Genomic DNA, 25931 nt, shown 5'->3' on the forward strand with positions numbered 1-25931 from the left:
AGAACGCTCCGGGAACGGGCTGGGGAGGAGGCAGCAGGGAAACGGCTGATTCTGAGCCTCTGGGATGGGACACAAATCCCTCTGCTCAGCTCTTGTTCCACCAAACAGCCACGGTGGAAATGCTCCAGGGATGGGCTGGGAGAAGGCAGCAGGGAAATGTCTGATTCTGATGATCTGGAATGGGAAATAAACCCCTGAGCTTGCTTCTTGTTCCACCAACCAGCCAAGGTGGAAATGCTCCAGGGATGGGCTGGGAGGAGGCAGCAGGGAAATGCCCAATTCTGATCCCATGGGGATGGGAAACAAATCCCTCAGCTGGGTTCTCGTTCCACCAACCAGCCACAGGTGGAAACACACTGGGAATGGGCTGGGGAGGAGGCAGCAGGGAAATGGCTGATTCTGAGCCTCTGGGATGGGAAATCAACCCCTGAGCTTGGTTCTTGTTCCACTCAACAGCCACAGGTGGAAACATCACAGCCCTCTGTTAAAATATCAGGAATTCAGGTTCTGGGAATGGACTGCACTGAAGGCAGCAGGAAAAATGTCCGATTCTGATCCTCTGGGATGGGAAACAAACCCCTGAGCTTGGTTCTTTTTCCACCAAACAGCCACCGGTGGAAACACTCTGAGAATTGGCTGGGGAGGAGGCAGCAGGGAAAACGTCTGATTCTGATGATCTGGGGATGAGAAACAAATCCTTCAGCTCAGCTCAGTTCTTGTTCCACTCAATGGCCCCAGGTGGAAACACTCTGGGAATTGGCTGGGGAGGAGGCAGCAGGGAAATGTCGGATTTTGATCCTATGGGGATGAGAAACAAATCCTTCAGCTCAGCTCAGTTCTTGTTCCATTCAATGGCCCCAGGTCGAAACACTCTGGGAATGGGCTGGGAGAAGGCAGCAGGAAAAATGCCCAATTCTGATCCTCTGGGGATGGGAAACAAACCCCTGAGCCCAGTTCTTGTTCCGCCAAACAGCCACAGGTGGAAACATCACAGCCCTGTCTTAAAATATCAGGAATTCAGGTTCTGGGAATGGACTGCACTGAAGGCAGCAGGAAAAAATGTCCGATTCTGATGATCTGGGATGGGAAACAAATCCCTCTGCTTAGTTCTTGTTCCACCAAACAGCCACAGGTGGAAACGTCACAGCCCTGTGTTAAAACAGAATGATCTAAAAGCACTAAAGGTTTTGACTGGGCTATAATTTTGGAGCTGAATTTGTGTGAGAGAGTTCCAAATAGTTTGTGAAAGCTTCAGTTTGAACTTCATTAATTACTTGAAATGGTGATGAGCTTTTGCTGCTTTTTGGGAAACAATTTGGGGTTCAGGTGTCCTAGAAAATGTCAGGAATTCAAGTTCTGGGAATGGGCTGGGGAGAAGGCAGCAGGAAAAATGCCCAATTCCTGATCCTCTGGGGATGGGACACAAATCCCTAAGCTCAGTTCTTGTTCCACCAAACAGCCACAGGTGGAAATGTAGAGATTGCTTTGGGGGAATGATTTTCCTGCCATCACAAGGAGGATTTGCTTGGAAGCTTCTTCAAAGCAGCTCCGTGGATTAATTACAGTTCTTATTAAAACCTTCCCAGCCCCATGGAGCAGGGAGGCTTTCTCAGGGGTTGGTTTGTGCCTCTTTTTCCTACCAGGAGCCTGCTCAGCAATCTGCTGGCAGGGTTCCACCAGCACCTGAGCCACAGCAGCTGTGGAACCTGAATTCCTGACATTTTCTGGGACACCTGAATCCCTGACATTTTCTGGGACACCTGAATCCCAAAGAGTTTTGGGATCTTTTCCCAAAACACAGGTTTTTGTGGTCTTTTCTTGAGGGGGGCTGGGAGTTTCTTCGTCTGTTTATTTTTTTTTTCAAAGCAGGAACCACTAAAAAAAGCTCATCACCATTTCAAGTAATTAATGAAGTTGAAACTGAAGCTGCCACAAGCTCTTTGAAACTCTCCCATGAACATTCAGCTCCAAAATTAGAACACAGTCAAAATCTTAAGTGTTTTTAGATCATTCTGTTTTAACACAGGGCTGGGACAGAAGAACCAGGTTTCAGGGAATACCTGCAAACAATGCACAGTGCTAAGTTTAAAACCTGATTTCACCAACATTTAATAACACAAAACTTCTCACATGAAGACTATTCTCTATTTTTAGGGAGTCTCCTTGCTAAATCCCCAATTCAAGTCAAACTCTCTGCTGTTCTTAGGTCACCTCAGTGTAAAAGTTACCACAGCATGAAAAGAATACTTAATACATATTTTTAGAACATTTTCTTGGAAGGCATCACTTAAAAATCCCAGGATCACTGAAACTGGAGAATCACCTCGAGACTATCAAGTGCCACCTGTGACTGAATCATCACCCGCCTTGTCCCCAGCCCCGAGTGCCACATCCAGACATTCCGTGGACACCCGCAGGGACGGGGACTCCAAACCCCCCTGGGCAGCTCCTGCCAAGGCCCGAGCACCTTTTCAGGGAAGAATGGGATGAATTCCGTCAGTGAGGATGGGATGAGAGATCTGCACTGGGCACACACAGAAATTCAGGATTCACAGAGCCCAGAAAGCCACAGTGAGCACATCCTAAACCCCGTCCCTGCCCTGGAATTTCTGTCAGGAACCCTGAAGCCTTGGGATGTGGAAGGAGCAGGTGTGACTCCGTGAGGCACAGGTCGGGATGCTCACCTGGAAAGAATGGCCATGACTCACCTGAGCACAAACAGGCTGCCCACACGCCAGGGAACTGCAGCTCCCGAGAAAGCAGAGCAGGTTCCTGCTCCAAGCTGGCACAGCTTCGGGTCACTGCAGCACCTCTGGGGACATTGCTGTCCCTGGAGGAGTAAAACAGCAAGAATCTCTCTGGCTGCCATCCTCAAGGCCACCAGCACATTGCTGAGAGCCAGGGAAAAGGGCTCCAGAAGCCACCCCTCAATCAGAACTTTGCCAGCTAATCCAGGACTAGAGCCTGGCTAGGAACAAACCCAGTGGGGCTGAGAAATGCAACGCCTCACAAAAGGATTTTTTCACAGTGTTCTCCAGATTTAAAAGGAACATTTAAATCCTACTGATACAATGTTTTTAACTTGGCTTTTTAAAACCCTAAAGAAATCACTGGTAGTTTGTTGCACTTTGTCACTATCATCATGGTTTTTGACGTGGTTGTGAACCAAATCATGGAATCCCAAACTGGTTTGGGTTGGGAGGGACCTCACAGCCCAGCCAGTGCCACCCCTGCCATGGCAGGGACACCTTCCGCTGTGCCAGGCTGCTCCAGCCCCAGTGTCCAGCCTGGCCTTGGCACTGCCAGGCATCCAGCCCCTGCCCACCCTGCCAGGAACAATTCCTCATTGCCAAGATCCCATCCAGCCCTGCCCTCCTCCAGCTCAGGCCAGGTCTCTCAGTGTATTAAATAAACCTCTTTGAGTTATTAACACCAAACTCAAGCACTCTGTGAAAAGAAAAAGCCCCAATTCCCACCGCCCCTGGTGCAGGGAATGAAGAGCTGTTTGAGGCAGGAGAGCCCTGAGATGATGTGGAAACCACGAGGCAAAGCTCCAAAAGCCCCACTGCCAAACCCTGAGTGTTGCAATGTTCCCTCCTGGAAGGTTTGGTACCCACAGCAAACAACCTTGGCCGGGACAGGAACATTGCAACACCTCGGGAGTCCTGGATTTGATGTTCTGATTTTATCAGAGGGCAGCTTTTCTGCTCCCTTAGCTCCCTTCAGAGTTTGCTGCTTCCTGTCCCCTCTTTGAGACTCCCTGGTGAGCTACAGACAGAACAAGGGCAAAGTCACCTGCACAGGAGGAGCTGGAGCTGCTGCAGAGAGCCCAGAGGAGGCTCCAGGATGAGCAGAGGGCTGGAGCAGCTCTGCTGGCAGCAAAGGCTGGCACAGCTGGCATTGTTCAGCTGCACAGGAGAAGCTTTGGGCTGAGCTCAGGGTGGCCTTGCAGGGCCTGCAGGAGCCCCAGGAAACCTGGAGAGAGACAATTCCCAGGGCATGGGGGACAGCACACAGGGGATGGCTTCAAACTGACAAGAAAGTAGGGTTAGATGGGATTTTGGGAAGAAATTGTTCCCTGTGATGGAAATGAGGGACTGGACTGGAATTGCCAGAGCAGCTGGGGCTGCCCCTGGATCCCTGGCAGTGCCCAAGGCCAGGTTGGAGCAGCCTGGCACAGGGGAAGGTGTCCCTGCCATGGCAGGGGTGGCACTGGGTGGGCTTTAAGGTCTCTCCCACCCAGCCCATTCCATGGTTCCATGGTGCTGCTGCACTTTGGGAATGAAAGCAAAGGGCTCAGGCAGTGGGACAGCAGAGCAGGGTCAGCTCCACTTCCTCAGCTTTCACCTTTCCCCTGGAAGCTGCAGATTCCAGGGCTCACATTCTGGGAGTTCTAAAAGTGCAGACAACGTGCTCAATCAAAACCTCAACTGCTCCCAAACACCAAGAGCACCTGAGAGATCCTCCAGCACTGCCAAGGACAGAAATGTGACAGAGACCTTTTTTGGGGCAGTTTTGAGGGCTGGAAGGACAACCAGAGAGTCCAATAAATATATGAAACAGTGGGAACACAGAATGGCTGAATGCCATAATTAGCTCCCCAATTTCACCTCCACACGCAGTGGAATAGGCAAGGCACAGAAGAGAAGGAAGTGAGGCCACAGAAGCAGAAATCAGGCAAGTCACCAAAAGGGTCAACAACTCCAACAGCAAAGTGAACAACCAGAGAAGGGAAATGAATGTGGAGTTAAATATGTTGGGAATTCTCTAAGATGATAAAATTACCCCCAAGAGCCATAAACCAGAACAATCCAGTCCCTTCTCCCTCCTCCCTGGCAGGTTCTGCAGCTGCCCTTGGAGGTGCTCTTTGTGTAATCCCTGCACTCCCACTCCAGAGCTGCTGCTCTTTTCCTATCAACACTCTGCTTCTATTCCTGTCTCCATGTTAATTACCCTGCCCCAGCCCTTCCTCAGGACAGGGATAAACATCTTCAAGTTATCTACAATGAAAATCACACTGGTTTCATTTTCCTGGCACAGCCTTACTCTCATTTTACTGGCTAAAAATGAACCCACACTCCCAACCACTCCCTTGCTCCCCACAAAAAAAAAACAAAAAAAAAAAAAACAAAAAAAAAAAAAAAAAACCAACCAAACAAAAAAAAAAAAACAACAAAGAAAATCATAAATTCCCAGAATGGTTTGGGTTGAGAGAGACCTTAAATCCCACCCAGTGCCACCCCTGCCATGGCAGGGACACCTTCCCCTGTGCCAGGCTGCTCCAGCCCCAGTGTCCAGCCTGGCCTGGGCACTGCCAGGGATCCAGGGGCAGCCCCAGCTGCTCTGGGCACCCCGTGCCAGGTTCTCACTGCCCTCAGAGTGAAGAATTTCTTCCTAAAATGTCTTTAACATTAGTACTGGGTGATAATTCTGCCTCCCTTCCCCTCCCTGTGTTTGTGACCTGGGTGTGCTTGGCATTGGAAAAATTTACAGGGCTAAGTCAGAGGCATGGGTGGGTGTGGTGCCATGCCAGGCATGCCCCGTGCCAGGCTCCCGGGGCTCAGGCTGCTGGGGGATTCTGGGGAGAAAACTGTTCTAAAGTAGGATTGGTCTGTTTTATCTCATGAGAAATCCTGTCAGACTTGCAGGAAGAAATCATGGCCAGGTTTCCTTTGAGACACCTTTCCCAGAGCAGCTGGGGCTGCCCCTGGATCCCTGGCAGTGCCCAAGGCCAGGCTGGACCCTGGGGCTGGAGCAGCCTGGCACAGGGGAAGGTGTCCCTGCCATGGCACTGGGTGAAACTAAATCATTTTTAAGGTCCCTTCCAACTTAGCCATTCTGTAATCCTGTGACAGCTTCTGCTTTGTGGTTATAAAAACCTGGCTTTTAAAGCTACATATCCCAAGCTGTATTTTCCAGAAAGATGTAAGTGAAATAAATCCATTCCTCCAGCAGGGAAATCACCTGCACAAACCAATTTGTTAACGAGCTCACAAGTCTGTGGGATCTCAGAATGAGCTGCACGAGGAGATGTGCAGACTTATTTACAGGAAAGGAATCAGAGCACAGCAGCACAAGGCCACCAAGGGGCTCTCCCAATGGCACCATGCCCTGGGTGCAGCCCAGGAATGCCCAGAGGCTGTGGAAAAGGGGCAGCAGCAGCTCCCGTGCCCACCTGTGGGGACAAATTCAGCAAACACAAGGGCTCAGTGCTGCAGGTGTTTCACCGGAGTGCCCAGGCAGACTGAGCCCAGTGTCTGGGCAGCTTTGAACAACCAGGAGGATGTGATTCCATGGAATGGGGCACAAAGGCCTGGTGTGCTGGGGCACATTCCCTGAGCAGACTGAGCCCAATGTTTGGACAGTTTTAAGCAATCTGAAGGATGTGATTCCACGGAATGGGGCACAAAGGCCTGGTGTGCTGGGGCTGCTGGGGTACATTCCTTGAGCAGACTGAGCCCAGTGTTTGGGCAGTTTTAAGCAACCAGGACGATGTGATTCCATGGAATGGGGCACAAAGGCCTGGTGTGCTGGGGCTGCTGGGGTACATTCCCTGAGCTTCACTGCAGCATCAGCCTCCTTACATGGTTGAGACAACTGTAGATAGCAAAGCTCATGTCCAGCCAGCAGCAGGTGAAGATTTCCCGGGTACAGAGCATTTTAAAACTTTCCAGCCAACAGCACACTGCTAAAGCTCCCAGACAATTGCTCCAACCAGTCACTGAAAGCACACACACACCTGCTTCACACAATGCCTGCTTGTCTGCTTTTTATTAACAACACACAACACTCCATTATTAAGATTAAAACCTTCTACCACCTTGCTAAGCAGATTTTTCTGCAGTCTTAAGGTCTATCTTAGCCAAGCCTAAAACTCAAGCTATTCTTTCATGTCCTCGCTTGCTGTGCTGTTGTAAGTTCTCTACTTTCAGACTTTGCAGCCAGCTCTGAGTTCTCTGCTCTTTCTGTGTTGCTTTCACAGCTTCCTCCAATAAATCCCTCTTACCTTTCCTGTGCTCCCCTCAGCCTGGCCGGGCTGCACCCAGTCATGCTGAGTGCTCCTCTCAAAGGTTAAAAACTCCAGCGCCGAGCAGATCTGAGGCCTTTTCAGAAATCCAGAAATATCTCTCAGAGCATGAATTCAGCACAACTAGCACTGGCTAATGGGAACAGAGAAATTTACTGCAAAGGATAAACTCAGCTGACAAGAAAAAACATTGAAACCCACGTGTCAGGAGTGCAGTGTCACCTCTGGTTTGGGCTTCCAGCTATTCCAGGAAAATCTTCTCCTGTTCCAGACAGAAGCAGAGGAAGGAGTGCCCACTTTCTAAGATGTCAGGCAAAGCCACAGGAAAGCCAGTGAAAAGTTGTGAGGATTCTGCACCTTAAGACTCAAATACAAAACTTTTCTACACCTGAAGTTACAGAGGGATAAATGTCAACGAGTTTATAAAAAAACACTGCCTATTTCTACTGTCTTTATTTCTGTTTAAACTCATTAACTGCTTTACTCTCATTCCAAAATTATCCACAGGTAATGTATTTATAGCAGAAAAAGCACATTATGAAACACCCTGTGCAGTAATTGGGTTGGGAGATTAGAAAAGGGAAGGAGAAAGTTCTTGCAAAGTCAATCCAAGAAACATTTCCTTCACCACAGAGAGAGAATTTGGGTCCAGATCATCAAAACAGCCTTCAAGAAGATGCTTTTTAAAAGTCTGTGGAAATTCCTGAGGAGGACTGTCCAGCAATAATATAATTAATCCATGGTATGTTAGGGTGAGAGAAAACAGACAGCCAAAGACAACAGAAAAAGCCAAAGGTGACAAGAACCATGACAAAAGTGATCTAGAATATTCCAAAGGCCAGCTGCAGTTGCAGTGCTGATTTTTATTTCTATTTCTGGCAGAAGAGAGGAAAGAAGGTGACAGGGACGAGATTCCAGTGTCCAGCTCACCATGGAACCTGTGCACAGCCACCTCAGGAAAAGCTAACTCTGGAAAGGGAAGGGCAGGAAATCCTCCAACAGCTCCTCTGCAGCTTGCTGAAGGCTTCTCTAAATATAGCTGTCTATAGAAATCCTTCCTCGGAGTGGAGGTGAAAAAAAGGGGGGAGAGGAGGAAATTCTCCAAAGATCACCTCTATTTGTCAGGAACTATAAAAGGACAAGGACTCTGAAAACAAAATGGGTTAATAGGGCATGTTTCATACTAGAGGAAAACTATTTCCAGCAGAATTGAAGGAAGTGATTCGTTCAAAATGCTCCTGCAGCCCCCAAGACAAGAAGAGGTTTCTCCCAAGCACTGGGTAACAATGAAATCAAGGAAGCATGAGAGACTCTCACCCCTGCAACCAGGAAAAATCAGCTCCACTCTGACCTTTTCAAGGTTATTTCTTGGAATTCATAGCTCAAAGGGGAAAAAAGCCCATCCAGACAGCAATTACCAGCTCCGTGGAGCTGCAAGATGAAATAATTCAAGAGAGAAAGAAGGGACATGTTCAAACACATCGCTCCTGAAGCAAAAAGGGGCTCTGGATCATTATTTCTTGAGTGATGGGGCACCTTCTGCATGAAGATCCGGCTGTTTTATGAGGAGGCAGCAGCTGTAAAGTTATTTATAAGCGAGACTGAGCAGAGGGAGAGGGGCAGAACAGGGCACATGCTCCCAGTGGGATTGCTGCATTCCTGGAGCGGGGCCTGCCTGCTCTGCCAGGAGCACAGCTGGAGCCCTGCACAGCACCAGGGCACAGAGTGCCACCTTTGGGGACTGAGCAGGGACCCCGTTTCAGAGGAATTCAACCCACACCTGCTGAAATGGTGACAGGGACACAAGGAGAACAACCCTGAGCAGCCCAAACATGGAGGGACAGGGAATGGAAACATGGAAACTCCCACACAAACACAGCCAGGCTGAGACAGCTCCTGAGAGAGGGAGGGGGTGAAAGGGACAGGAACAAACCTCAGGAAATCCCCAAATCCCTGGGGCTGGCACAGCCCTGCCAGCCCATGCAGTGCCAGCTGTGCCCCACGGCCACCTTGTCCCCAGCCCAGAGCACTCAGTGCCACCTGCAGGGGACACCTGCAGGGATGGGCACTGCAAAGCTGCCTGGGCAGCCCCTGCCAAGGCCTGAGCACCCTTTCCATGGGCAAATTCCTGCTGCTGGCCAAGCTGAGCCTGCCCTGGCCCAGCCTGAGGCTGTTCCCTCTGCTCCTGTCCCTGTGCCCTGGCAGCACAGCCCGACCCCCTCGGCTGTCCCCTCCTGGCAGGGACTTGTGCACAGCCACAAGGGCCCCCTAAAAAACTTCCCTAATTCTCTTCTTCCATGGGAAGAAGGGAAAAATTCCCCACAAACGATCCAGCAGTGCCACAATCCAGCCCCACAGCTGGACAGGGCTTTGCTCAAACCCCATCCAGTCGAAGCCAGGGTGGTCAGAGCTCCCCCAGATCCAGATGTTCCCACAGGAAGCACATCCCTTCCCAAGTCCTGCCTTCCAGCAGCAGCCACGACACAAACGAGATCCAGAACGCTGAACCCAAACACGACTCATTATTAGAACAGCCCAGGGCCACGCAGCTGAGATCAGCTTTGCTCTCATGTACGAGCAGTGATGAAGACACAACACGAGAGGAGCTCTCAGAAGTTCAGTTCTGGGCTGGTTGTGTAAGGCTGGGATCCAGGTTCACATTCCAGAACCCAAAGGAGCTACAAGAACCATGGAGAGAGACAATTTCCAGGGGAGGCAGGGACAGCACACAGGGAATGGCTGCCAGTGCCAGAGGGCAGGGCTGGATGGGATCTTGGCAATGAGGAATTGTTCCCTGGCAGGGTGGGCAGGGGCTGGGATGGAATTCCATCCCTGGATCCCTGGCAGTGCCCAAGGCCAGGTTGGAGCAGCCTGGCACAGCGGAAGGTGTCCCTGCCATGGCAGGGGTGGCACTGGGTGGCTTTGAGGCCCAGCTCAAACCATTCCATAATTCCAGTAGGTATGTCTTTGTGGCATTCACATTCTCTAAACAGACAGAGACATATTTCTTTCTCCCAGGATTTTTCCTGGGGAAGGCAGTGAGAACCTCAGAGGAGAAAAGAAAACAATTCTATTCTCTGTTCAGTACTCCTGTTGGTTTGCCCATGTGGAATGTGTTCTAGAAATGGTTTACCTGAAGTAGTTTTTTAATTAGACACCAGTGAAAGCTGTTTTGAGTGATTAGCCAATCACTCAAAGCTGAGTCTGACTGTCTGGAGACAGCCACAAGTTTTTCTTTAGTGTAATACAGGATCTTTTTAGTATCTCTTTAGTATAATATAATACAGTATTAATGCAATATGGTACAGTTTTAATGAAGTAATTGCTCAGCATGCTGAATCATGGAGTCAGAGCACATCATTCACTGCATGGAGGATGCCCTGATATGTCTTCAAAATATTTATCTGTGCAAGAGGTTTTGCAGTGACTTCTGTGAGCCAGAGAGGAGTTTGATCAGAGGATCCATGTTCACCCCTGAAAGAATTTCCTGCCAAGGTCACTGACACAGAAACCAAGAAAGAAAGAAGGAGAAATAAGAGAAACCTGCACCTGTCTATTCCAATGAGCATTTGTTTGTCTTTCCTACCAAGGAGTGAAGGGTAAACTCAGGAGTTTTGTAAGAATGTATAAAAGCATCCATGCTAGATTAAAAACAGCTTGAAGCCTTCTGAAAACGGAGTGTTGCTTTGTATTGTGACCATCTCAACTCTGACATACATCCACTTTGTAATGTCAGAGTAAGAGCCTGATGTCAACATCCCAGTCTTTTAAATATTCTTTGAGGAAAAGAAACATTTCTTTGGCTCCCTGGCTTGATGACACACACACACTGACCATCACAGCAGCACCAAATGCAGGTGGAAATTGTAGTTCTATATCAATCCATCTTCACTGAAACTTCTCTGAGAAGACCAAAGAAGTCAAGATATTTTTATCTCGTTTTGTACATTCCAGATAATGAAGGAGGTAAAGATAAAAGGTCAGTACAGAGGAAAAAAAAAGCAAAAGGAATGAATCTGTGTCAGCCTGTCTGTATTCCCTACTCAACATCTCAATCAAGAGTCAATCAGTGCATATTAAAGGTTCAGGTAAAGCAATTAAAGAAGACAAATTATTTCTTCTTTGAGCAACCAAGGCTTTGCTTCCAAATCTGTCCTGAAAGTCAAAGGGGCTGGAGCCTGTCCAGGGCAGGGAAGGAAGCTGGGAAGGGGCTGGGGAATTCCTGAGGGAGCTGGGAAGGGGCTGAGCCTGGAGCAGAGGAGGCTCAGGGGGGCCCTTGTGGCTCTGCACAAGTCCCTGCCAGGAGGGGACAGCCGGGGGGGTCGGGCTGTGCTGCCAGGGCACAGGGACAGGAGCAGAGGGAACGGCCTCAGGCTGGGCCAGGGCAGGCTCAGCTTGGCCAGCAGCAGGAATTTGCCCATGGAAAGGGTGCTCAGGCCTTGGCAGGGGCTGCCCAGGCAGCTTTGCAGTGCCCATCCCTGCAGGTGTCCCCTGCAGGTGGCCCTGAGTGCTCTGGGCTGGGGACAAGGTGGCCGTGGGGCACAGCTGGCACTGCATGGGCTGACAGGGCTGTGCCAGCCCCAGGGATTTGGGGACTCTGGGATTCCCTGAGGTTTGTTCCTGTCCCTTTCACCCCCACCCTCTCTCAGGAGCTGTCACAGCCGGGGGGGTCGGGCTGTGCTCCCAGGAACAGGGACAGGAGGAGAGGGAACGGCCTCAGGCTGGGCCAGGGGAGTTTTCCTTTCTGAGTTTCACTTTCCCCCTGGAAGGCCTTCGAATTCTGCAGGCTGGAGTTTCTCCAGCAGAGCTGCTCAAGGCTCATGGAAATGAAACAGGCAGCACTACCCTGAACCCTGTACTTACTGCCCCCAGAACAGCCAAATGGCACCTTGATCCAGAGGAGTCTCTTGGTGGTCCCTGCTCTGAGGCTGCTCCTCAGACGTTCCAGATGGCTTTTGGGAATTTGGTGTGGCCTTAGAGCCAGGGTAACCCCCAGGTGTGATTCCATGGGCTGCTCCCCCTCCCAGCTGGGCTCCAGCTGATCCAAGCCCTCCCAGAGCTGTCACTGCTCCCTGATGACATCTGCTGAGGGAACAAGTCAGGTCACCGTGCAGCAAACAAAGCTGGCGAGAATGGTTTGAACGGGCAGTTTTTCCTCAGGGCATCTCCAAAACCTGGGAGACAATCTTGTTTACCATTTAATCCCAGACTGATTTGGGTGGGAAGGGATTTTAAAGCCCACCCAGTGCCACCCCTGCCATGGCAGGGACACCTTCCCCTGTGCCAGGCTGCTCCAGCCCCAGTGTTCAGCCTGGCCTTGGCACTGCCAGGGATCCAGGGGCAGCCCCAGCTGCTCTGGGCAACCTCCCCACCCTGCCAGGGAAGGATTTTTTCCTAATTCCAGTCTGAACTTTCCCTCCATCAGTTCGAAGCCATCACCTCTTGTCTTGTCACCACAAACTGTTGCAAAAACTTCTTCAAAGTTCCAACCTTATTTCTTCCTCCTTCACTTTCAATTCTCACCTATTCCAGGCTGTCAATTGCCAACCCAGGCCTGCTCCCGTTTCACTTCCTGATTTTCTGGATCTCAATCCAACAGCAGTTCTTGGATTAGAAGAAAAGAAAATCTTCCAGAAGGCTTCCTGCATCTATTGCTAGTATTTCAAAGGGAGAATAAAGAAGAATCCTGGACTATCCTGAGTGGAAGCGACCCACAGGATCATTGACCCAGACTCCCAAATCCCAGCCTGGGCACCCCTGGCAGCGCTGGCCAAAGGCTCCTGGAGCTCTGGCAGCCTCGGGCTGTGCCCATTGCCTGGCAGAATTCCTCCTGCAGTGAATTCCTCCTGCAGTCCCAGACGCTGCCCTGCAGGGCTGTGCCTGGCTGTGTGTCCTTCCAGCAGGAAGCTGCAGTGCAGAGGGAGCCCCATGGAAGTGGGGCTGGGCAGCACCTCTGGGTGCCAGGGAGGCTCCTGGGAAGCCAATTCCTGAATTCCCACACAAACTGCAGCCACTCCACAATGACTCCACTGAGGGATTAAAAGAAGGATTCAAATAAACCCCTGATGATTTTTTTAATGCAAATTCCAACCGCAGTGCCAAGGAGGAGCTGTTTTTCCTGAAGACTTACAGGATACATTTGAATAGCTTCAAATGTACGAGCTGGTGTCATTTTTGCATTAGGAGATCCAAATGTATTCAAATAAAATATCCAGAGTTGTGCTCTGTCACACAAGGGCCATTTACAGATTCCATGGGCCACAGTTTTCCAGCCACCCATCAGAAAAATAAATACCTGCAGCGTGCTTCTTCCATCCTTGGAAAAAAGCTGTGATTTACACTTCCATTTCCAAGCATTAAACACTGAATTCCTGGTCACAAAAGTGGGCACTTGGAAATTCCACTACAGAGTAGCTGAGTAACCACGAGCCTCATTTGTAAAACTTTTGAATGTGGGAAATATATTCCAAAATGTAAAGGCTTTTTCCAACACGTTTCCACTCCTGCTGGGAGTATACTCAGATGATCCAGAGTAAATTGATGATGATTTTGTTCTCATTTTGGGTACTCAGAAGGAAATGAACATTTTCAGACAGTATTTCATGGCAATTATTTTTCTATCCATCTAAAAAAAAATCATTCCATTTGGAAAAACATTCCAACACCTGTGCCATCCAGGATTTCCAACCAAACCTGCTGAGGGAAGAACAAAATGCTCTAAGGAAAATCCAGAAATCTCTCAGCTTTGTTCAAAAATTGGTATTTTGGAACAAAGCAATGTGAGCTGAGGAATTATGATGCTCATTTACCCCTAATCCACTAAAAGGGAAGGAAAATGTCCCTTCAAGGGCTTTCTCCAAGTCATCCTGAGAGACATTTCCCCAAAATCATCAGAGAGCAGCCACAGATTGGAATGTCTGGAGCCTCTTAGAACATTCCCACCAGGAAAAAAAGGGTTAAAGGACAAGGGAGAAATGAAAAGTGTACTTGGCAGAGGATGCAGGCTTTGGGTTTCAAGAATCAGAGGCCAAAAGTGACAGGAAGAATCTAAATGGCTCTCTGAGGCATTGCAAAGTGGACACAAACTGGGGAGAAATAAAAATTCCAGTGGATGGAGAGGTGCAGTGAGAGGGTCAAGCTCAGCTCTGAGGGATCCTGAACGGCTGAACTTTTAAAATGTCTTCAGCTGGTCAAAGATTTCTTCAGGTGGATTTAACTGCAAGCGAGGCATCATCCAGTTTCCCACGAAATTCAAGGGGTTTAAGCACCATTGTTTTACTCTGCCCTCCTCCCAAAGCAGCCCAGGAGCTGAGCAGGGCAGTTCAGAAGAGCCGAACCCAAAACAAAGGCAGCAGCTTTCATTTCTGAATAACAAAAATTCAACCTATTCCCCCTGGCCTGGCTGGTTTAATCCAGAATATTTCCATGCCTGAGCTGTTCCCACAGGAAAAGAAACCAGCACCACCAAACCCAACACACAACAAACCAAAAAAGCCCAAACACAGCCCAACTTCCTCTGCAGCTCCCTAAAAATCCCGGCTGCATCACCTTTGGCAGAGAAGTGGGAGCTGCAGAAAATGGGATTTGGCAGGCATTCAATATTCAGCTTCACATCTGTGACAGGACAGAAGCAGCTCCTTCCAATCTGCTCTTTCCAAAGCCCAGGAGCTGCCCCCAGACATTTGGATCCACAGCCCACTCCCGAAATTTCCCCCAAGATTCACTCCAAGAGCACTGAAAGCTACAATCCCTCACCCTCCTCACATTTTTTGTGGCATTTCTGGTTTTTTTTTAGCCGTGTAACAGCAGAAGAATGAACACAGATCATGATAAACCACGGGAAGGAGTGGGAAAACCATGGAGGTTCTCACACTGCCAGGCATTTGCAGGGGCCAAGCAGAGACTGGAGATAATTACACTGATAACAGGAAATAATTAATTCATTAGCAACCAGGAAAGAAATATTTGGCCACTTTACTGCCTGTGAGGACACCATTCACTGCCAGTTCCTCCCCAACTCCTTTGACTATGCCAGCAGGAAAATCCAGGGAGAAAAGGGAGATCCAGAGAAAAGCCCTTCAGGCTGGTATTAAATGCTGCTTTTATTTCAAAAGAAGCATTTTTAGAAAGTCGATGAGCAGCAATTTTTCACTTGCTCTTTTCATGAGAGCTTTTGAAACTGGGTGTCCCATGATCTGTGCAGGATCATGGAAAGCTGCCCCATTTCCTGATAGGCAAAGGGTGGCCACTGCAGCATTTCTTTGACTAATTCCTTCCACTGGCTTTTCCAGAAGTGATTCATGGCTCTACTCAGCTTTCCTGGAAAACATTTCTCAAAGTCTGCGAGGTATGGAAAGCAGGATGTTCTCCTGGGCTGGCTTCTAACTGGGAATCTTTGTGCCTCTCTCTCTCTCTCTTTAGAGACAAACAGCAGTTTCAGTAACTTCATTCTACCAACTCTGATTTAATTATTTTTCCCTAAATCAGAAGAAAACAAAGCTTAAACATATCTTTCACCCTATTCCCTGCATATCCTGGTTTCTTAGAACTCCAGCCTTAGAAACCCAAAAAACAGCTGCCTTTTTCTATTATTTTCCTTTTATTTAAAGGAAATTCAGAAGGAGCCTCCCTGAACATTGTATCACCTGTTAAATTTTATTCTTTTCTTGGAAGTCACAAGACTACAAAGAGTTGTTTCACTGAGAGGGACTGTGAAATAATTACAAGCTCCCTGAGACTCCATGGCTGACTGGCTCCTGAAATCCCTCAGGTGTCACTTAAACCCAAGTCACAGCAGCGAGACCAACTCAGACCTGCTTCAAGTCCTGCTCAGCCCCTGCTCCAGCTGAGTCTGGAGGGTGCTGCTTCAATAAATCTTCAAAGCAGCTCCCAGGCCCCTCATCTCCTCCCATTTTCCATAAGGAATGTGAGGGAGCTTTGATTCCCATGCAGATCAGTCGTGGGGATACAAAAGCTCCCTGGGACATTTTCCACACTCTTTATACCTGAGCTGCTGCCTCTGTGCAATTCCCCAGGAAACAACTGCTGCTCTCACTGCCCAGAGCAGCTGGGGCTGCCCCTGCATCCCTGGCAGTGCCACGGCCAGGCTGCACACTGGGGACAGTGGAAGGTGTCCCTGCCATGGCCAGGCATGGAACAAGGTGATCTTTGATGTCCCTTCCATCCCAAACCACTCCACGATTCTGTGATTCATTCTAAGAGCAAAAGAGGTTTCCGGTGTTTTAAAATGTTCCAAGTGAAGGTCAAATAATAAATCTGAGGGTGATAACACACTTGGAGGGAATTCATAAGGTTTCAAAGATTCCCAAACTGGTTTGGGTTGGGAGGGACCTCAAAGCCCTCCCAGTGCCACCCCTGCCATGGCAGGGACACCTTCCCCTGTGCCAGGCTGCTCCAACCTGGCCTGGGGCACTGCCAGGGATCCAGGGGCAGCCCCAGCTGCTCTGGGAATTCCATCCCAGCCCCTGCCCACCCTGCCAGGGAGGAAATTGTTCCTAAGATCGAATCTAAAACTGTAATGTTTTCTGTTTGAAGCCATTCCCTGTGTGCTGTCCCTGCATGCCCTGGGAATTGTCTCTCTCCAGGTTTCCTGGGGCTCCTGCAGGCCCTGCAAGGCCACCCTGAGCTCAGCCCAAAGCTTCTCCTGTGCAGCTGAACAATGCCAGCTGTGCCAGCCTTTGCTGCCAGCAGAGCTGCTCCAGCCCTCTGCTCATCCTGGAGCCTCCTCTGGGCTCTCTGCAGCAGCTCCAGCTCCTCCAGGGCTGGGCCCCCAGACTGTTTCAGAATTTCTGTTTCCTGCTTTGTTCAGCCCCCAAGCCCTGTTTTGGAAAATCCCCCTCTCCCTTCCCCATGGAGGCAGAAAGGGCCCAAAGCTGCCAGGAGGGCTCTGCCCTGAGCTGTCCCTGCCAGGAGGGCTCTGCCCTGAGCTGTCCCTGCCGTGTCTGCAGCTGGTGCCACTCTCCAAGGTATTCCTGAGGAACCTCTTTAAGCTCCTGCAACAACAATGTTCCAGCCAAAGGAAGATCTTCTGCTGTGCACTCAGCCCTTCAGCACACACTGGCAGCAGGGCTGTGCCCCTGGGAGCAGCTCAGCCTTATCATTTTCTCCAGATGAACTGGGTTCTGATTGAAGTACTCCTCTTTAAACTTGGAGTGTTTTATTGCAGGAGCTGGATCAGGAGGAAAGAACACAAATGTGCCCAAGTGTTCTCCATAAAACCAGCCTGGCCGTGATGCAGAGCCCCTTTTAGAAGGCAGAGCTCCACAAACTGATCACTCCTCCAAGTGACCTGATCCAACAGCCTCTACCTTGATAGTGCCCAAAGGCAGCTCAGAAAATCCCAGCTGACATTTCCAACCTGCCCGAGAGCAAGGAAAGAGCTTAAACAGCATTTCCAGTTCCACCTTCTGCGAGCTCAACGTTACAGCAAGGGCTGAAATGCCAAATTAGAGAGCCTCCAAATCAGAGCATTTGCAAGGCAAAGCCCTAATCAGGACAGGCAGAACAAAGGGAGACTCAAATAACTGGGGGGAGAGGGATTAAACTTGTATTTTCAATGATTTGCAAATACATGAAATAAATACAGTCAGAGCTCTCTGCTCATTAGTGAATTTGGTGTCCCACATCCAATCTATTTTAAAAAATAAAGATTCTTCACTTTCAGGCTGACCTGATTGGGTTGACACATTAAAATCTTTCAGCATTTCTTGGCTCATGGTGATAGTTCGTGTTTAGGTTTATGGATGCAGCTCTTTTCCCCAAATCCTCGTTGCAGCTGGATTTTGTTCTCCCCTCACTCATCTCTCACAGGATCCTTTCCCTTGGGCTGAGAGTTTATTCTTGGGCAGTTTTTAAGGATAAAATGATGGGAGCTGCTCTCCTGTAATGATGATTAAACCACGAGCACCAAACACTGAACTGGGGCAGTTTAAACCAGGCTTAGTCCAGGCCAGGGTGACACAGAAGGAAGATTTAAGTAACTGTTTTCCAATTTACAATCACTGGGTGACCAGCACCTCATTCCTGTCATTCCATCTGCTCCTCCTAATTTTTACATTTATTTCTTCAGGAATTTTTTAGATTTTTACCTTTTAAAGCATCATTACTCACCAAGGCACTGGAAAGGATGGATCCACTACAAATAACTCCAGGAGCTGATGAACAGTGAGAAATAAACACCTCTCAAAAACAGCCCCCACTGTCAGCATTTGTTTCCCACCCCAAAGTGGTCCCTAAATAGCACCAAGCCAGGTCCCAGCTCCTCCTCATCCCCCTGAATTCCAGAGTACAATGGGGCTGGATTTCACTCTTTATTTACTTCCTGCACGGGCAACTCCACAGCAATCTTCCAGAGGCAGTCACTAAAATCACCCTCATTTCACCCACGTCCACTCTTCCACGAGGGCTGCAGGACAGGAGCCAGGGAATGGCCTCGAGCTGGAGGGCAGGGAGGGATGGGATCTTGGCAATGAGGAATTGTTCCTGGGAGGGGCTGGGATGGAATTCCCAGAGCAGCTGGGGCTGCCCCTGGATCCCTGGCAGAGTCCCAGGCCAGGCTGGACACTGGGGACAGTGGGAGATGTCCCTGCCATGGCTGGGGTGGCAATGGGACCATCCTTGATCTCCCTTCCATCCCAACCCCTCGATTCCATCCAATAAAAATCTCATTCTCAGCATTTCCAGATCACCCTGTGAACCATGGAAGGGACTCCCAGCAGTGCCTAACAATCATTCAGCTGCTCATTATTTTATACTGGTTCATTAACTCGCTCTGATTAACATTTTGCAGCCATTTGTGCTTCCCACACACCTTCAGGGCTGTATCTGTGGGGTCGGAGGTTTAGGATTTTTTTTTTTTCCTTTTCCTGTTTAACTGCCATTTCTAAAAAGTTTAAAAAAATTCTATGAGGTAAAGCAGTTGTCCCTGAAGAACTTTTCTAAATTTTTACGGTGTTTTTTCAGCTGTGGCAGGTACAAGAACTGTCCCACTGAGTGAAGATATGACCATAATCCCAACGGAGCAGGATGAAAAAGGTTTCTGTACTTAACAATTTATTATCATGAAAAATGCAGCTGCATTATGCCAAAGCTATGACTTGAGGGAGAGCAAAGATAAGGATGAAAACGGCAGGTGTTTGGGGTTGTTTGAATTTCTAGTTCCTTCTAACGTGACAGCAGGATTTGTTTAACTCAAATATTAAAGATATCATCCCAGAAGTTACGTGTTCATCCTCTGACACATCCTCCGTGACTAAGGGAAAAACAAAAGGAAATAAAAAATCCAACTTTAACACAGGAGGCTTTGGAAAACAACAGGAGCTGGTCAGAGCAGGCTGGTATTTCTGTGATCTTTAAAGAATGACATTTTCCACTGCAGTCACGGAAGGAAGAATGGAAGAGAAACTTCAAAAATGTTTTCTAAGAATGTTCTGGGAGGGTAGGAAAAAAAACTCAGAGCAATTACAAGAAGTTTCTGCATTTCAAAGAACAAATCAAGCGCACCTGAAAATTTCAAAAGGATTTCAAAAGCACTGACAAAGATCATGGAATGGTGTGGCTGGAAGAGACTTTAAAGATCATCTAATCCCAACGCCCTTCCACTATCCCACCCAAGCCCTTGATAAAATAATAAAAGATAATAAAAGGAGCCGCAGAAGAGCCTGGAATTTATCCCAAATCACCTGCATTTTTGGTGAGCTTAATGCCTGACACACTGCAATTATCTTGGATATTAATTAGTGACATCAGCAGCACACTGGCATTTAAAGCTGTGAAGGTATGGAACAAGAGAGCTTTGGGGATGCATTTTATTGCATTTAAAGCTGTGAAGGTATATAACAAGAGAGCTCTGAGGATGCATTTTATTGCATTTAAAGCTGTGAAGGTATGGAACAAGAGAGCTCTGAGGATGCATTGTATTGATTTATTTCTTCAGATGGCAAGAACCCACCTGTTTTGATTAAAGGAGCAAAAAAAGGCAGTATTAGAAAATAACTCTTGTTAACGTTTTAAATTCCTGAATATTCCAGCCAGTGGTTTTTGGGTTAGGAACTCCCACTTGCTGAAAGCCAACACAGTTCTGCATCTCCTACAGCTTCTGCCAGAGAAATGTCTGGGTGTGCCTTTTACCAGCACGGGAGATAAAACACCACGCAGAGCAGGGGGGAAGAGCAGGACTGCTCTGGGAAGAACAGGAGTGCACTAGGGAAGAACAGGAGTGTTCTAGGGAAAGAAAGAACTGCTCTGGGAAGAACAGGAGTGTTCTAGGGAAGAAAAGAACTGCTCTGGGAAGAACAGGAGCGTGCTAGGGAAGAGCAGAACTGCTCTGGGAAGAACAGGAGTGTTCTAGGGAAAGAAAGAACTGCTCTGGGACGAACACAAAACTGCTCTGGGAAGAACAGGACTGCTCTGGAGAACAACAGAACTGCTCTGGGAAGAGCACAACTGCTCAGGGAAGAACAGAACTGCTCGGGGAAGAACAGGATTGTTCTAGGGAAAAAAAGAACTGCTCTGGGTAAGAAGAGAACTGCTCTGGGAAGAACAGGATTGTTCTAGGGAAGAACAGAACTGCTCTGGGAAGAACAGAACTGCTCTGGGAAGAACAGAACTGCTCTGGGAAGAACAGAATTGCACTTTGGCAGCTGAGGAAGGAAGGCAAAGATCAAGAACAACCTCTCCTGACACCACCTCCTGGAAAGAATTTGTGCACTTCAGCTGCTCTGGGTGAGGTGAGGAGCTGAAAAAAACCTGAAAAACTTCCAAAAATGGGTTTATTTAGACCTTACAGAGATTCTAAGCCTCTCCAAGGGGAGACCATGTTACTCTAGGATACGAAACGACGATATGGATACTGCTGCTTTTAGGTGAACAAAAGAGAGAAGTTTATTTTCTGATTCCAGCATTTCTAGTTTTCCAAAAGTGACAGTGCCACATCTCCAATGACACTGGACAGGCCAACAGCCCATCAAATCTCCTCCTCCATGAAAGAATGCAAAACAATGAGTTACTTACAGAAAGCGCCTGAGAAAGTTTGTTACAAGAACGCAACCATCAAAAAGCTTAGCAACATCTTAAAAAAATGAGGGTGACAAGAACACCCCACTGGTGCGGGCAGCTTGAAGGGGTGGGCTGGTTTTGGTGGGGTTTGGAGAGGCCCTGCTGATCTCACCTGCCCCGAGCTGGTTTCTCTGCGTTGCACAACCCCGGGCAGGAGCTGCTCATACTTTCCACTGCCTGCCCCTGCAGCTGCTTCATCCTGGAGCCTCGGGAAAACTCAACCTTTCATCAGAGTTTCCATGAGCCAGGCAATGCTGGCTCCCAGCTGGATGGCATCTGGCCCAAGGGCCAACGAATGCTGCACAGGAATGGCCACACACCCCAGCAACTGCCACTGATTGTCCCTCCACCAGCTCTGGGTGCACCAGAAACTCTCTCATTATTTAACCTGCAAGAAATGAACATTTTAGATCTTATTTCATCATCTTTTTCCACAGTAATGGACATTTTAATTCTTATTTCATCATCTTTTTCCATAGAAATGGACATTTTCATTCTTATTTCATCATCTTTTTCCATAGAAATGGACATTTTAATTCTTATTTCATCATCTTTTTCCTTAGAAATGGACATTTTAATTCTTATTTCATCATCTTTTTCCTTAGAAATGGACATTTTAATTCTCATTTCCTATTTCCACAGTAATGGACATTTTCATTCTTATTTTCTATTTCCACAGTAATGAACATTTTCATTCTTATTTCTTCTTCTTTTTCCACAGTAATCGATATTTTAGTTCTTATTTTCTATTTCCAAAGTATTTCACATTTTAGTTCTTATTTTTTATTCTATTTCCATGGTACTGGACATATTCCTACTGCAGCTTTCAGGGATTATCAACAATTCTGTGCTAAAATAATGAGAGATGGGAGATGTTCAAGAATTTAATAATATTATCTCACTTGTTGGGTTATCAGAAAGGAGGAGGATATTTTAATTACAAACCCACTGAAGGGTTTTGTTTAACTATATGGATTATGAAGAGCAAAAATCATACAAACAGGAAAAAAAATCTATTTATTAGAGCAATACAGCTTGGCTCTTCTGGCACTTCAGCTCAGCTTCCTACTTTCAGGAAAAAAAGGAACAATTCTCCTGCCTTTCAGCCAGCTCTTCTTGGAAAAGAGCCTGAATTTTGAGAGGCCTCCACACAAACAGCCACTGGTTCTGAAGTCAGGACCAAACCTTCAGGAAGCTTCCAGAATGGCTTTCAGTCCATGCAAGGAAATAAAGTGATTTTGGGTTACTTGGCTGCATCTAAAAGTCAAAAGCCTTTCATTTATGGGTTTTTTTAATGATTGTTTATGCCAAGCTGTGCGATACAGACACGATCAATAAATCAATTTATCACCAAGCCCTGAACTCCCACGGCACTGCTGTTCCCGAGGTGCTCTCTGAACTTCCCTGCTGCCTTTGGCCTTTCAGCAACACAAAGGAACTCAGAGGCAACTCCTGAGAGCTCAAAAACCAAGAGCTGTTTGCCTCAGCCTCAAAAAGCAAAATCACACCCAGCTCTTCCCTCGTGAGCCTCTGAAGATCTGCCCAGGCAAGAGGGAATTTCATTTTGATAAATGAACTTCACTGAGTACTGACAGCTCAGCTTTTGTGAGGGATCAATCACTGACTGCCAGAATTAATGAAATGAATCCTGGTTATCTCTGGCAGAGATAAATGCTGGGAGGAAGAGAGCAAAGGTCTAGAGCAGGTACTGCTGCAGGATTCTGCCCCATCTGAAGCTGGCAGAACCTCAGAGACTCCATTTAGGATTGGTCACATCCTAAATCCCTGTGTTTGGCAGCCACCCTCACCCACCACCCCCTTTTTACTATCAGCATTTAGACATTTTAGGACAATGATTCCATAGTTTAATTACGCATTACACCCACAAAAAAAATTTGCATGGCGTTTTGTGGTATTTTCTGGGACCCCCATTGTTGGAAGGATGATGGATCTGACTCCGTGTCCTCAGAAGGGTGATTTATTATTTTATGACCTATATTATATTAAAGAATGCTGAAGTAAACTATATTAAAGAATTCAGAATGGATACAGACAGAAGGCTGAAAAGAGAATAATGAAAACTCCTGACTCAGCTCAGCTGTAATTGGCCATTAAGTCAAAATAATTCACATGAACCCAATGAAACAATCAGCTGTGATAAACAATCTCCAAACGCATTCCAAAGCAGCAAAACACAGGAGAAGCAACTCAGATAATTATTGTTTTCCTTTTTCTCTGAGGCTTCTCAGCCTCCCAGGAGAACAGTCCCGGGCAAAGGGATTTTTCAGAGAAGGTGAATGTATTTCAGAGCTCAGTCCCAGCTTCAGGCTCACTGCACACAGCCCGTACTCCAATCACTCCCAGCAGATTTCCGTGTTTCAGGAGGAAAAAAAGAGCACGTGGTCAGAACAAGAGATAAAAGCCCAATGAAAACTGCCCCAATGGCCACTGAGGAAAGTGTTTAATAAATAAATAAAGCACAAAAAAACCCAGAATTAAACCAAACCCCCCCAGATGTGCCTGCCCAGGGCAGGGCTGGAGCTGGATCATCTCTGGGGTCCCTTCCAACCCAACCCACCCCAGGATTTTCTGTTTTCACACAAGAACAAGCCCCAGCCACCACTGGAATTTCTGGTTAACAGCAACAGATGAATCTGCATCATTGGTTTTTAATTATTTCCCTCATTTTCATTTCTCCTGACCTTCAGTTAGGACACCAAGTGATGTTACTTATTAATAACCAATATTATTTATAAATTTATAAACACTGCTTGTTAAAACTTGAATAAACTACTGACTGAACTACTTCAGCAATAAACTGTCACAGAATTACAGCTTTGGTGCTAAAAAAACTTCACAATTTCAGCCTGCTCTGCTTGGGACAGCTGAGTGAGTGCTGATATTAATAATTATTTCATGCTGATGTTACTGAGGGGTGTTTGGGCTGGGTTTCAAACCAGTCTCACCTCTAAGGCACTGCATTTATTGTGACATTTTTAATTAATGAATGGGACAACGATCCCTGGAACAAACTTGAAGCCGCTCAAAATACTTCCACTTCACTAAATACCTCCACAAGTTCTACTGAAAAACTTTTCATAATGGGAGGTTTCTCCTTTTCTTGTGATGGTTTTAGTGTTCAAAGGAAATCCAGAATAAGGAGATGGGATTTGGAACCACACTCTTAACCCTGAGCTTTATTTGGAAACCAGAAGCATTAAAAACTATAAACACAGCCACAAAAAAATAGAAATTTTTTTGGCAAAGAAAGAATGAAAACCTTCAAAATATATGCAGGAGCCAATAATTAAGTTTTACATTCCCTCTAGGGAATATTTTGCCAAAACCAGAGCTGTGGTCACAAAAATCTATAAATGCAAAACCGCTATATTTTTTTTTTAAATCTACTTTTAAAATGTTTTCTTTTTAATGTGATCTAAGAGGCTTAAAAAAAAAACCGTGAAGTAAAAGGATTGTGAGGCATGTGGCTGAGGCAGGAAGAGATTACCAGAAAATGGAGATTATTCGTAAAGAAATTTAATAAATCTGCTCAACTTCCTGCAGAGCACAAGGAACTTTTAAAAATCCTTCAAAAACCCCAAATCCACCTCCTGATTAATTCACTGGTAATTAAAGGTAATTAAAAATGTCCAAAAGCAGGGCTCCTTTAACTGCTTTATTGCCAGCTGAGCCACCAAAGGCTCTCCTGCACTGAAACCCCCCAAAGCTGGAGGAAAAGCAGAATTTGGGAGCTGCAATTCCCAGGATTTTCCTTCCTGGGTGCACAGCTCACCTCGCTGGGCTTCACCTTCAAGCACAAACAGAATAAATTGAATTTATTTCATAAATAATTGCAGGGAGAATTGTTTGCAGCCAGGTCATGTGAGGACACAGCCTCAGCTCCAACCCTGATGCACTTCCAGCAAGATGAATTTCTTTAATAATTCCGTTTTCCAGGGAAGTTTTCCCAGGAAAAAAGCTGTTCCCATGATGGAACTGCCTGCTTTCGGTTTCTCTGTGAAGGTAAGTTGTTGTTAATGATGGAAAACTTGCTGCTATGCTCATTAATTTGCAAAAATTAGCAGATTAAGGTAATTATCATGGAATCATTAAAGGTGGGAGTGACTTTCCCAGCAGAACCATCATGGAAATAGAACAAAATATGGAAATATGTTAAAAATATGGTTTTTAAACACCCAAAAGGTGCCCAAGTGCCACAACCAAACACCTCCTGCTGCTGAATTCATTAACTTGCAAAAATTAGCAGATTAAGGTAATTATCATGGAACCATTAAAGGTAGAGCCATCATGGAAATAGGACAAAACATGGAAATGTATTTAAAATATGGTTTTTAAACACCCAAAATGACCTCAAGTGCCACATCCAAACACCTCCTGCTGCTATGCTCATTAATTTGCAAAAATTAGCAGATTTAGGTAATTATCATGGAATCATTAAAAGTGGGAGTGACTTTCCCAGCAGAACCATCATGGAAATAGAACAAAATATGATGTAAAATATGGAAATAGGTTAAAAATATGGTTTTAAACACCCAAAATGTGCCCAAGTGCCACCTCCAAACTCTTCCTGCTGCTGAATTCATTAATTGGCAAAAATTAGCAGATTTAGGTAATTATCATGGAATCATTAAAGGTGGGAGTGACTTTCCCAGCAGAACCATCATGGAAATAGGACAAAATATGGTGTAAAATATGGAAATGTATTTAAAATATGGTTTTAAAACACCCAAAATGTGCCCAAGTGCCACATCCAAACACCTCCCGCTGCTGAATTCATTAATTTGCAAAAATTAGCAGATTTAGGTAA

At 47.0% G+C, this 25931-nt stretch overlaps 1 protein-coding gene across 1 annotated transcript in view; it reads right to left on the reverse strand.

Annotated features, from left to right (window-relative positions):
- Nucleotides 1-25931, reverse strand: part of RCAN1 (regulator of calcineurin 1) — a 39570-nt gene that overhangs the window by 10449 nt on the left and 3190 nt on the right. The gene's annotated exons all lie outside the window — the stretch shown is intronic.

This window comes from Motacilla alba, chromosome 1 (assembly GCF_015832195.1).
Source record: "Motacilla alba alba isolate MOTALB_02 chromosome 1, Motacilla_alba_V1.0_pri, whole genome shotgun sequence".
NCBI lineage: Eukaryota > Metazoa > Chordata > Aves > Passeriformes > Motacillidae > Motacilla > Motacilla alba.